Genomic DNA, 13,954 nt, shown 5'->3' with positions numbered 1-13,954 from the left:
GAGATGCCTAGGATTGCCTAAGCTCACCTAAGGCCAGTTCTGGGCGAAACCACACCCATGCCTAACCTTGGGCGAGCTTAGGTGGCCCTATGCGTCTCCCTAGGCTCACGAAAATGCCTACAAGGTAGACTGCCTGCCTCGGGGTGGGTTTTTTTTTTGTTTTGTTTTTTACTTTAAACGTGCATTCCACCTACTGCCACCTACAATCGGGACACCGTTTATAGAATTAATGTCTGAGCTTTAATAAAAGGAACCCTTAGGCTCCTGAGGAGAGAATACCTAACTCTAATTACTTGCTCTCAGTTAAAATTATTTGCCACAGCTTTAGGTGAACCCCAAACCATGACAGAGATGACAAACTATTGTATGGTGGTACAGTGTAAGGGTTAAGGTTCTTTAAATAAGTAATTATCTTTTGCAAATGAGTTTTCAGAAACAAATATTTATTCTTTTTAGAATGGGATTTTTTTAAACTAAACTAAGTCTGTATTGGCTCATTACTCTTATATGCCGGCGATAAACGCTGTGAGAAAATGCCATCGCCATTGTGACAGCCATTTGTATTCTTTTTTATTTTCGAGTGGCAGTTTTGAATTTGAACTTTAATTTTGAACGCTGGCAAGTTACACTTAAAATGCACAGTAGAGAATGACACGATGACAAAATTCATCACCGTTCCCGTCCCCGCGGATAACCGCGGGAAACCATCTTCATGTCATTCTTTAAGGAGAGAGGGAAGAATTAGAGTATGAATGGCCACAACCACTGACCCGCAAGCTTTGCTTTGAAGAATGCTGGTGTAGAAGGACCGAGGTTGAAACAGACACTACAGAATGACAGTCTCTGGTATCCAGAGCAGATATTGTGATGTCATAATGCCTCATTCCACCAGTGAGCCAATCACATCAGTGATGTCACAATGGCTTCATTATCCTTGGCTCACATAAGAATCAGAGTATGAATGGCCTCAACCACTGACCCGCAAGCTTTGCTTTGAAGAATGCTGGTGTAGAAGGACCGAGGTTGAAATAGACACTAGAAAATGACATGGGATTATTTCCCGCGGTTATCCACGGGGTCGGGAACGGTGATGAATTTTGTCACCGTGTCATTCTCTAATGCTCAGCCAATTAAGTTTTGTAATCAATTTTAGATTCCATTTTTTGTGAACAACCAGCGTTGGCCAAGAATTGCCGACGTCATCATAGCAGTTCTGGTTTGTTGTTAAAACAATACGGCAGTAATGCATTTTGCTAGCAATGAAATAAGAATATATTTTTTTGCAAAGGTTCTACAATCTTTATTATTTTTTGTGTTGTTTTGTCAGTAAACTTTTATGTAATTTCTGAAAACTTTTATGTAATCCGCCTTGAACCGCAAAGTATTGGCAGAATAGGAATCACTAATGTAATGTTTTCAAAGTTCAGATCTATGCAGTATATTAATTTGATGCTTTATAGGATTTTTAGAGTTATTTAAATATAATGAATTTCAAGTATCAGTTTAAAGTATTTATTAAATGAATCATTACTAATTCTAGTCAGGGAACACATCGGTTGAATATCATTTTGTGGAGTTATTTATAACATGGTTATCGCCACACAATGAACGTCTCTAGCATCAATTAAATTAGTTCTTTGTCAATCATCTCTTTATTTTAATCTAACATTGTTTAGCAAATAGTGGTTTGGGACTTAGATTTTTGAATCATCAGTACAACACATTTAATAAAAGATTAAAAAGATTAGTAATTAAAAATTATAGGGTCTATTAGGATTTTTGACTATTTTCAAAATATTGATCAAGTTTTATTTTTTAGGTTGGTGCAATTAGTGGAAGGAGGCTTAGCCCCTGATGAAACCAAGCGTGAAACGGTGGGCAGCCGTCGGGCACAAAAGATAAGTGCTTCCCTTCTTAAAGCACCTAATGCACTTTATATTTATCGAAGGTTAATAGCAGAAATATTTAAATTAATTTTCATAGCACAAGTGCTTTACCAAGACCAATGATGAATTTACCACCCCAGTAAGGGCACAAAAAAACCACTCAAGTAGTGCCTTGGGTATTGGAGGTCTGGTAGTCTAATATAACTTGACATGAATTTGTCTTCTGGTCTTTATTAGTTTTTTGTTTTGGACAAATCCTTTATTTTCCTTCATTTTCAGTTGGTACAGTGTAAGGGGAAACAATCTTTAGGATGGACCGTAATGATAAATTGGATAGGATGACTTCCCGCATGCGAAGGCTAAAGCAGCCGGGGCTCTTCCGCTCGGAGAAAAGATGACTCAGGGGCGATATGATAGAGGCAGTGGCGCCCCTTCCCGCACACCGCACGCCACCCGCTTCCCTTTCCCCGTACCTTTTTAACTTTTCCGGCGTGAGCAGCGTGCCCACGTCAGTGTCACCTCGCCCTTTTAGGTCATTGCGCAGGTCCCGCAAGTGATGTCCGAGAGCACCGATGCCAACAAGAGCAGCAAACTTGCGCCAGGAAGTAAAAAAAGTTATGGGGGAAGGCAAGGGGCGCATGCGCATGGCAAGGAGAGGAGCGGGGGGCAGAGAGGAGGAGGGGTGCTGCGCCCTTAGGAAGACCGCACTGGCTGAGTGGTGTGGAAAGGGTGGACGTGAATCACTTGTTTACTCTTTCCAAAACTACTAAGACAAGGGCGCATGCGTTCAAACTACTAAGTAGCAAATTTATGCCTTGGCCTACATTTCTGTAGGCCAGCGTCTACCTTTACCAGAAGTGCGATTTCATCATGTGACTGACACGTGATCGACGGCCACCGACAATTTATTTATTTAATTGGTGAGTTTTATATCCCGTCCTCCCCAACAAGCTCAGAATGGGTAACTTGGCATCAGTTACAGAATCTGGGCCTAAATGACTAGGATAACAGCAGTTAGTGGTAGGAAAACAGAAACACCCAGAATAGTAGGAGGTGATGTCAGGAGAACAAAAGGAAAACATCAACCGAGAATAGTCAAAGAAAAATCAAGAAATTAAAAAAAGAGCCAGAATAATAAAGACATCTGTGATAAAGAATGAAACATTATGCGGAAGCCTCTGGAATGAAAGTAACTAACATGTGAGTAACTGGAGGAGTAATGAGCTCATTCTGTACCATCAGTCTGGAGGGTATGAGTTAGCAGAAACGAAAAGAAACGGAAGCATTTTACAGGGCGCAGCAGTGTTATCAAAGCAACCAAACCCCGATGAAGAAAAATGCCAAAGCGGTGAGGTAGGAATTGCTCAGCTGGAGATGGATTGTGAGGGAAGAGCCTGGGAGTGCAGAACAGATAAACATGACGCTGCTGAGAACACAAACATCTTATCTCCAGGCCTGGAGGAGTAGCCCAGTGGTTAGAGCAACTGGCTGAGAAACAGGGAAGCCTAGTTCATTCTGACTGTGGCTCCTCGTCATTTTGGGCAAAGCCACCCAACCCGTCAGCTATAAATGCAGGGATTTTTAAGCCACACCGAGCAGGCCAGCTGCTAATATACAGCGGCATTTAACCAGGAACGGCCGCAGAACGGTGTTGACATTTTAATGTAACATACTATGTATTGTTATTTGAATATTTGTACTGCTGTAATTGTCTGCTGCTTATGTTTGACTCATTCTTGCTGTATACCGCCTTGAGTGAATTCTTTCAAAAAGGCAGTAAATAAATTCTAATGAATAAAATAAATAAATGAATATCCGTTTAGACATGAATTATTCAATGCTAGTGCCAGACCAGTTTTGTTCAAAGCACACAAAAGCAAGCTTTTTGGACGTGCAAGCAGCCAGCATTCTTAGCAAACTGTTCACAGACAGCTGAGCACAGCACAGGGGCACCTATACACCACAACAATAGCCCTTATGCCTACAGGTATCATCTTGTGTTATGTAGGTGCAGCAGATTTTGGAGGGCTCACCATACAATATAAGTAAGTTATGGTGACATCTGTACCTGGGACCTTTAATGTGGCATTCACTGCAGTAACCCTTAGAGTGCCGCTCTGCTCTGTTGTGGAGATGTAAATGAACCATGTGAATCTGTAAGACAGGCTGGAAAGTACTGGGGGGGGGGGGTTCACATCTTTGGGTGGTGGGAGGGAGTCAGTGATCACTAGGGGAGTAAGGGGGTCATGCCTTAATCTCTCCAGCAGTCATCTGGTCAGTTTGGGCACCTTTTAGATCCTTATTCATTTTTAAAACAAGTCTAGCCACAACCATCTAAATGGTGCCCTGGACGTTTTGTTAAACATTTGATTATCCCTGCAAGGCATCCAAGCCCTAAGCCCACCCAAAACATGCCTCTAACATGCCCCCTTAAGATTTAACATACTGCAGACAAAACAACCAGCAAGACGTCTGGAAAATCTGTTTTGAAAATGCCCACTTGGACATTTTGACTAGGAAGATGTCCAAGTGCTGGTTAAGGCTGTCTTTTGGACATCTATCATTTTTGAAAATGCACCCCCCATAGGCATCAATTAATGGCATCTTTATTTGCTTGATACAATATTGTAAATGACATTTATTTTGCTTCCTCACTTTATTTTCCAACTTGGGGTTTTTTTTTCAGTTCATGTTCTTTATTAAATTTTCACCAAAAGGAGATCAGAAATGTTAAAACAACAAATGTATTATGAACTACAATCGCAGTGAAACAAGATATATCTAATAACGTACGAGAAAGAACTGCACATCGAGAAGAAGAATAAAAAAGAATCAATATAGAAAATCATAAATGAGAGATACAAAAGAAGCAAACATATAAGTTATCCGTTCACTTAAGGTGTAATACATCTGACGTACAAGATGACAAAAGGTAAATAGTATCTAAGAGAGGTCCTAAAGTCAGGTATCACAAAACTGCAAAACAGGGAGACAATCACTTGTTTAGATTTCGCCCCATCATTACAGCATTCTGCTAAATGGAATTCATATTTTGCAATTAAACCTACTTGATGCCACCAATGATGGACAGTAGCTAGACATGAAAATTATCTAACCAGAACATTTCTGTTCAAAGACACATACCAAAACTGCAGTTAAGAATCCTTTCCAAGGAAAAAAAAAAAGAACCGCTTTTAAGAAGCGATCTCCCTTTCCTCCTGTATTCTCCTCTCCCTCTTCTCTTCCTGATATTTTTATTTTTTGATGTAATTAAAATCTCCCTCCCCCCCCAGCTCCTCTTGTATCTAACATGTCCAAATTTTGTCCCTGTCTAGGCTACAACCTGCCTTATTTTATTTTTCATGTTTTATAAATTTTTAATATTGTAATCCGGCCAGATAGCTGTGATGGTCGGTATACCAAATTATAAACATACTTGAAATAAACTTGAAACTTCTAGCCCCTTAATGATCCTCAAAGCAGATTTTTGCCCTGGTATGTCTACTGGTCACCATCTATTCTCTCCATCTCTGTGTATTGTCTTCCAGTCTGAAGGAGCAGTTGGCAGTTGCTTCTTTCTCTGCCAGGTTTCCTTTTGCAGTACGCCCAAGACCCCATTTGCATGAGTTTTCAAATATATTTATATTATAATGGGCCCAGTGATTGCCTAGGACTCACCGAAGGGTTAACCCTGCCCTGGACTTGGTACCTGTTTTCCTTACAAAACTTACTACTGCATATAGGATTCAATGCACAGAGTCAGAGTGAATCTTGTATTACTCGCTGTTTCTGCTTCTTTCTTGTGTCCATTTCAAGTTGACTCATAATCATAGCTGTCTTACTTGAAGTGGTTTAACTGCTCTGTGTAAATCTTGGAAATCAGTAGCACGAAAGGAAGGATTTCATGGTTATGGCACTTAGACCAAGCCCAACCATTCAAGAATAGACTGTGGTTTTATTTAAAACAAATAAACTCTTGTGTTTCATTGATCCCAAGAGTCTTTTCTAACAATCCTAATTTCACTTTTCAGTTCAGCACAGGTAAGTGCTATAATGATTGTACATAAGAGGCCTGTCCTGAAAATAATCTTTACAGGTGAAAATAAATATATTTCTTCTGTTCACGTGAAGGGGATTGATAGATTAAGGTTTATTTTCTGATTCTCTAGATATAAATCAGGCTCTTTTATGTTTATGGGGGAAATGTTTGGTATGTTTTTAGTTTTATCAATCTGCAATCAAAAAAATTTTTCTTAACATACATTTTCAAACATATGTTCTATACTAAATATCACCAAGCTAAGTTAACAATGTCTTATCGTCTTATTCAAACAAATATGTCACTTTACCTTTAAATTCTGTGAGGTATACGTAGCGCCATTATCGATGACGTTATTTCACAATTTGATTGGCTAAGAAGGCCTTGGCGTCCTGTTTAAATACGGGCGCCATTTTGTTTATAAATTGTTGCTAGCAAAGAAACACGCAGCTAAACCGCAGGCAAGTTATGTATTTTAAACTTTTAAACAATGTATAATCATTTGAATATCCTATAACGTGGTAAAATTGGTCAAAATAGCTTTTGGGTCCCGTTCAAATACGGGTGATATATAGCTTTTAAAACGTTGTCAGTAACAAACAATATGCAGTTACACTGATGACAGGATATATGTTTTATCAAAAGCGTTTGTATTTCATTGTTTACTTTTGATGCCTACGGCTTTATTGAGTCATAAAAAAACTTTTTTACAATTGTTCAATATTTAGTATCAGCAGTCACTATATCAGTATGTCATTGAAATAAATATGTCCTTATTTGTCGCTAATACATTGTTATAATGTTATTTTCTTTATTTCTCTCATTTTTCAAGAACTTTTGAGCAAAGTCAGTACCGGCACAGGGTTATCTCTTATCGTTACCCCTGAAGAAGCCCGTTGAGCGAAACAGTTGGGCCTCCGTTGGGCAATTAAGATAAGTGCCTGGTTTATTTCATATTATAGAAAGCCTTAATACAAACTTGCCGGCTTTAACTTGTTCTTTAAGCGATTTAGAGAATTTATAATATTCGAATATTAATATATTATATATTATTTTATTGCATTAAAAAACCAAAAAAAGAAAGATACAGAGTTTTTGGACCAGTGATGAAAACCTAACCCCGATTGTTCATAACTTTATTGATTGTGATCTAGGGGTTTTTTGAGGTCCTTTTTTCTCTGTTTTAAACACATTATACACCATATATAGTGTTCCACGTTTATTGGTTGAGTTTCTCAATTTTGGACACTTAAGGAGTTTCCACTTATTTCTTCAGTTTCCTTTTAATGCTGAGGACATTTATGGTTTTGTCTGGTAATCTTTTCACCTTCCTTCTGGAAAAGCAATTGTGATCAATTTTTTTTTAATGTATGTTTAAGGTTACCAGGTGTCCGGGACGTGTCCAGGTGGCTTTTCAAGACCTGGCAATTTGCCTGGGTTTTGAAAAGCTTCCAGCACGGGACTGTGTCAGGAGACCATCTACACATGTGTGGATGCAATGCGTGTGACATCATTGTGTCACTCCTGTGAATGTGCAGATGCCCTCCTGATGTGGCTCTGAGCACAGGTTGAGGGGTGGGGCGGAATGGGGCAGAGCTGGGAGAACTGGGTGGGCCTGGAAGCAGGGCCATGGGTCCGGATTTTACAATAATTAAAAAAAAAAATCTGGTAACCCTTTCTATGTTATAATGACATTATGTATGTAATGTTGTAATCCACCTTGTATAAAGGCAAAATACACGTAAATAATACATTATAAACTATGATCAGTAGATTCCTATGAGCAGAAATAATCTGCTGTTTTCTAAACTGAGATTTATCACCATAGAGAGGTATCTCCTAACTTTTTCAGGTACAAAGACAAAAAAAAAAAAGAAGCAACCGGTCGGGTGACATCATTAGGTGTTCCTTCCCTGCCAGCACTGAAGCTGCTTTGAGCCTAATTGTTTCAAATTGGGTGTGGAAAAATGATCTGTCGGTTTAGACCAACAATTATGCCCCAGCTTGCCGTCCCATTCGGATGGAACTGAGATGGTGGCAGGACACGAAGAAATAGCCAGCAGCCCCCCCACAGAATGCAGCCCATCTCCATGGACCCTTGAAGCCACGACAGACAGCGTAGGTGCTTTGATTCCCAGCTCTCTGCTCTTCTTAAATCCTTTCCCAGGGTCAGCTCTGTACGTGTTTGCCATCGAGAGATTCGAGGGGTGTCTGTGCTTTTCTGGAGTAGCAAAACATTTATGGAGGGAACGTGTGTGGATTGAACTGGGAAAAAATATTAGGGGGTCTGCTGGAGATAACCCTATTCTAGCAACAGCAAGGAAACAGCTTCTGGTGAGGACTGAATCTGGATCGCTAATAGGCAGCTGGATTTTGGTGAGACTGAACTTTAATGTACCAGGGATTTTTGCTTGTTCTCCCCTGCATTACTTAAAAGGAAGAATAGGAGAATGATGGAGTTTAGTTTTTTTAAACAGAGAAGTAGAAATACTTTGACTTGTATACTAGTATATGCCATTATTTCTAAGGTGCAAAGTTGCCTGAAAGCACGGAAAAGCTGGTCTTCTTTCTTCCTACCCTAATTAGTTCTCAGTACTGGAATAATTGTTTATTTAAAGCCTATCTCTCTCCCCTCCTCCTTACACACAGGACAAAACAACAGCTAAATAGTACTGGATCAGCCTCCAGCAGTAATTCATGTCAGTTCACTGGCAGCAAACATGGTGTCATGAGGATCCCCTGGCACGAGCTAAAAACACAGCAAAACAACTTCAGCATAGTTCTGTAGTGTTTTTAGAGGAATACACAGGAAAATGGAAATGGACAGATACGACCACGTGAAAAGAATTTCTAGCCTTCTCAGCTTTCCAAACTTAGGAGAGCAGGTCAGGAATGAAGTGCATTGACAAAGAGCTGTGGATGGGATGCAGTAGGGGAGTACAGACCAAAAAATGTTCGATATTCAGCTAGAGGTGGTGAGCGATTTTTTGCCACCTCCAGCTTTAGTTCCAGATATTCAATGTCAGGCCATGTCCAAGCACTGACCTTGAATATCCAGGTTTATATAGCCAGGGGCTCATTTTCAAAAAAGAGAGCCATCCAAAAGACTGCATAAACCAGCACTTGGATGCCTAGACGTCTTTCTGGTCGTTTTATCTCCAGTGTGTCTAAATCATAAGGGGGCATGTTTTGGGCAGTGATAATCAAACGTCCAGGGCACAATTTGGATGTTTTGGGCTAGATCTGTTTTTAAAACAAATAAGGGCCAAAAAGGTACCCAAACTGACCGGATGACCACTGGAAGGGTGAAAATATAGTCCTCCACACACCCCAGTGGTCAGTGACCCCCTTCTCACATACCTGTCTCTATAACAGCAGCACATGGTATGGGAAATCCTAATAGAGCAGCAAGTAGGTGTCTGGAGTAGTGTGGTAGACAGTAGAGTGAACCAGGCCCATATCCCACTCTAACCACTACATTTATGGTGGAAAGTGGGAGCCCAACAATCCTACTGTACTGCCATATAGGTGACACCTGCAGCCATAAGGGCTGTTGGGATGGCAGACAGGAGTAGGTTCTGGGGGAGTTTTAGAGGGATTATCACACATTACATGAGCTGTATACCTGCCCTCTGCCGCCCTGTCTCTCTGCCGCCCGGCCGTCCTGCTCTCGGCCACCCAGCCGCCCTGCCTCTCTGTGAACCTGTGTTTTTAACCCACGGGTTAAAAGCGAGGCTGCACTATGGCGTTGTTTCAGTCTGGGGAATGCTCCAGCTGCTTTTTTTCCGGCCCCAGGACCGAGGTCAAACAGTTGTCAAAGAGAAATCGGGGTGAAACAGACTGATTTCAGCCACACACACACCCTTTTTGTGTTGACATAAAGCTTTGAGGAGAGAAAGCGCATGCGCGGATCGCCTCTCCAGGCAGAGAGGACGGTCTGCGCATGCGTCTGGATCGCTCTGCAGCGATCCATGGGATCGCTTGTGGGCGTGTGTCCGATCAGGTCATTTACATGGGGACTGTTTCGTGAATCGATCGCCCGGCAAGACTCGGCCGCGGATCGCCCACAGATCGAATGGAAAGGTGAGTATTAGTGAATCTAGCCCTAAGGCGGTTAAGTGCTGACTATTGACCTTTAGCTGCATAAGTGCTGACTCCACCCCCAGACCACCCACAAAATGGCCGGCTTTCAGTGATATCCGATTAAGTGTTCCTGGATATCAGAGGATAGCCCCTGTTACCTCGCACAAGCACGACTTTACCAGCCAGGAGCCCTTTCAGCTAGTTAAATCTCTTTGAATATCAGTCTCTTCATCTGTTTAGATTTCCTTGTCGTTTGTGGATTTTTTAGTTTTAGGGAAATTTTTATTCATAGAGCACACACTCTAGCCTCACTATTCTTCATCAGCTGTTTACTGAACAATACCACACACTATTAACAACAGGGAAAAAAAAGAAGAAGAAATTTCAGGCTTTTCTAGTGTCAATGTTCAATTTATTTGATGTAACCACATTTTCTCAGAAAATAAATCTAAGTGGTTTACGATCCAATATATAATTCATTGTAGGTTAAAAACAATATGAAAGGACAAGTGACATTCCCCATATCCCTAGGAAGCAGGACTGGAATAGTAAAGGGAGGAAGTTCAGCTCAGGCCTTAGGTGCCTTGGTAGAACTGTGTTTGGAATCTTAGCATCTGAACAGCCTGGGGGGATGCAGGTCTTTTAGCAGAGATCAGGGTGTGTGGTACGGAAATCTCAAAATTGGAACAGAAGAAGGTACTACAGCCCAAAGCTGGTCTGGAATGAGGGGTTCTGATAGAGCTGCGTGGGGGAAATTCTGTACTGAAATAGCAGGGGGTGCTTAAACTCAGGATTAAATTCTAATTAAACTGTTAGGAGGGATGGGTCTACGGCATGCTGATTACAGCCAATTCAGTGAACCCAGCAAACATAATAAGATTTTTGTCGGAGCGAGAGCCAGCTTGAAATACCTTAAGAGCAAAATGTGACTAATGCAGCTCTTCCTGTTGGCACTAATCCTGTTGATGGGACACTTGTTGATTGTTAAGGAGGCTTAGCTGCTTCTTTTCGGGGGAGGAGGCCAGCATGGGCTTGCCCCACTGAGTAGTCCTGGTAATAATCAGTCTGTGAACCGAGGAGCAGAATTCAAACTCTGACTTTCCAGTCCTGCATTTCCAGCTGCTCACTCAGAACATCCAAGACCATGCAGAGCATGTACAGTGCAGCTAGGTTTTTATTTTAAACCAAAAATGTCAAACACTGGTTACAGCTCAAACTTGTCGCTGTCCTTTTGTTTTTAGACTGGTCTGTGAAATTTTTTTTTTAATGGGGGACTGCAGTTGTCTCTCCTTCCCACCCTCTACCCCTCCCTAGGTTTTTGGGCTAGAGTCAGAGCATCTAACTTTAATCCAGGGTTCTCAATCCAGTCTTCAGGATACACCCAGCTAGTCAGGTTTTCAGGATATCCACAAAGAATATGCATGAGGACCAGCCAGCACGGCTTCAGCAAAGGAAGATCTTGCTTGACAAACTTACTGTACTTCAAAGGAGTAAATAGACAAATAGACAAGGGTGACCCAGTCGACATTGTATATCTAGATTTTCAGAAGGCGTTCGACAAGGTTCCGCATGAACGTCTACTTCGAAAAATTGCGAGCCATGGAATCGAGGGTGATATACTCAAGTGGATTAAAAACTGGTTGGCGGATAGTGGGGGTGAATAGACAATACTAGGACTAGAAAATCATCATGAGTGGAGTGCCGCAGGGTTCGGTGCTTGGACCTATGCTCTTCAACATATTTATAAATGACCTAGAAATTGGCACGATTAAATTTGCGGATGATACAAAGTTATTCAGAGTAGGGAGGACACAGGAGGATTGTGAAGGCCTACAAAGAGACACAAATACACTCGAGGAAAGGACTGCAAAATGGCAAATGAGGTTCAACATGGATAAGTGCAAGGTGATGCATGTCAGTAACAAAAATCATATGCATGAATACAGGATGTCTGATGCTATACTCGGAGAGACCCCCCAGGAAAGAGACTTGGGAGTACTTGTAGACAAGTCACTGAAACCATCCATGCAATGTGTGGCAGTGGCGAAAAGGTCAAACAGAATGCTAGGAATGATTAAGAAGGGGATCACAAACAGATCTGAAAAGATTATCATGCCGTTATACCGGGCCATGGTACGTCCCACCTGGAATACTGCGTCCAACACTGGTCGCCATACATGAAAAAGGACATAGTACTACTCAGAAGGGTCCAGAGAAGAGAGACAAAAATGGTTTAGGACTGGAAGAGTTGCCATGCAATGAGAGGCTAGAGAATCCCTTGCAAAGAGAAGACTAAGAGGGGACATGTTCAAAACATTCAAGATATTGAAGGGAATTGACTTAGTAGAGAGAGATTGTTCATCCTCTCCAAGGTGAAGAGAACGAGAGGGCACTCGCTAAAGTTAGAAGGGAAAAGATTCCGTACAAACATAAGGAAGTTCTTCATCACCCAGAGAGTGGTAGAAACCTGGAACGCTCTTCTGGAGGCTGTTATAGGGGAAAACACCCTCCAGGGATTCAAGACAAGATTGGATAAGTTCCTACTGGAACAGAACATACGCAAGTAAGGCTAGACTCAAATAGGGCGCTGGTCTTTGGCCTAAGGGCCGCCACGTGAGCGAACTACTGTGCACTGACCCAGCAGCGGCAAATCTTATGTTCTTATGTTCATGCACTGCCTCACTTGTATGCAAAGTCTCAAGCTTATATATTGTGGCTATCCTGAAAACCAAACTGACTGGGTGTGTCCAGAAGACTGGGACAAAATTTAATCTGCCAGAATTTCTATAGGACAGATCTCACATTTGCCTTTCACAAAGTTATTCTTAACTAAATGGCTTTTCTCAGTTTCCTCCTGTCTAATCTAATCTGGTATTTATGAGTTGTACTATGCCTAAACAGGTTCAAGGCGATTTACAGTATTTTGAATTACAGAATTAAAATACTACTTTATAGTAGTTTGAGGAGGTCAGAATTATGGTTTGGATAATAAAGAACAGAATGGAAGTTCTTAGATTGTATTGGTAAGTGTTTGAGGGGAGGAAAATGGGGGTCTCGAATTATATTTGGAATGACTTCTATTCGAGTGTATATGGTAAGTTTGGGAGACTAAGATCGTACTCCACATGCCCTGGTTTAGCAGTGTGGTTTTTTACTGTCTGGTATGCACAAAACTGACCCATTTGGGGAAATAACCCTGAAAGAGATCCACTAATAATCCCAGAGATCAAATTAAGGAAAGTGATTTTGAATTTAGCTCATGCCTTTTTCATTTATATCTCAAGGCAAATTGCATTCTGGAAAAATAGGTATTGCTTGTCCCTGGAGGGCTTACAACCTACGGGGACTGATACAGAAATCTAGTACAGTGGTGCCTCGCATAACGAACGCCTCGCACAGCGAACGCTGCGCACAACGAACTTCATGTCTTGCTTCCTACAACGAACTTCGTTTCACACAATGAAGTCGCCCGAGCTGCATCCTTCCGCGCAGGCACTGCGCTTAACTGCCCTCTCTCCGCCTGGCTCCCTGTGCAGTGGCGGACCATCGGCTCGCAGGGGCCCGGCGCCTACTGCTGATGCGTTGGGGGGGGGCGGAGCTACTCTCGCCGCTTCCCCGATGCTAGAAAAAAAAAAAAAATGAACAGTTAAGTCCCAGTTTTTGCCGCTGAGACTCTGCCCTCTCTCACTGTAAAATTAGACTCTACTTAGTCTGTCCTTAAATTTAAAAAATGTGTGTTGTTTTAAAAAACAATTATGTTTTTAGATGTATCTAAATAAAAATAATAACAAAAAATTTATGTTTTTTTATGTCATCTTAGCATATTTTATGCTACAGAACGAATTATTTTTTTTAACATGTATTGTTATGGGAAAACGCGTTTCACATAACGAACTTTTCGCATAACAAACTTGCTCCTGGAACCAATTAAGTTCGTTGTGTGAGG

At 41.4% G+C, this 13,954-nt stretch overlaps 1 protein-coding gene and 1 long non-coding RNA gene across 3 annotated transcripts in view; one reads left to right on the top strand and one right to left on the bottom strand.

Annotated features, from left to right (window-relative positions):
* The window catches only part of LOC117352380, a 255,037-nt gene that overhangs the window by 136,914 nt on the left and 104,169 nt on the right, over window positions 1–13,954 (bottom strand). The gene's annotated exons all lie outside the window — the stretch shown is intronic.
* Window positions 7,889–13,954, top strand: part of PKP3 (plakophilin 3) — a 91,038-nt gene continuing 84,972 nt past the window's right edge. Inside the window, exon 1 of one of the 2 annotated variants that reach the window (XM_033928838.1) lies at window positions 7,889–8,043. The gene's annotated coding sequence lies outside the window, so the exon portion shown is untranslated. Of the gene's footprint in view, window positions 8,044–8,283; window positions 8,302–13,954 lie in introns of those variants that run through there. The other variant, XM_033928839.1, reaches the window with a different exon arrangement.

This window comes from Geotrypetes seraphini, chromosome 19 (genome assembly GCF_902459505.1).
Source record: "Geotrypetes seraphini chromosome 19, aGeoSer1.1, whole genome shotgun sequence".
Taxonomy (NCBI): Eukaryota; Metazoa; Chordata; class Amphibia; order Gymnophiona; family Dermophiidae; genus Geotrypetes; species Geotrypetes seraphini.
This window is presented reverse-complemented; position numbering and strand designations above follow the sequence as displayed.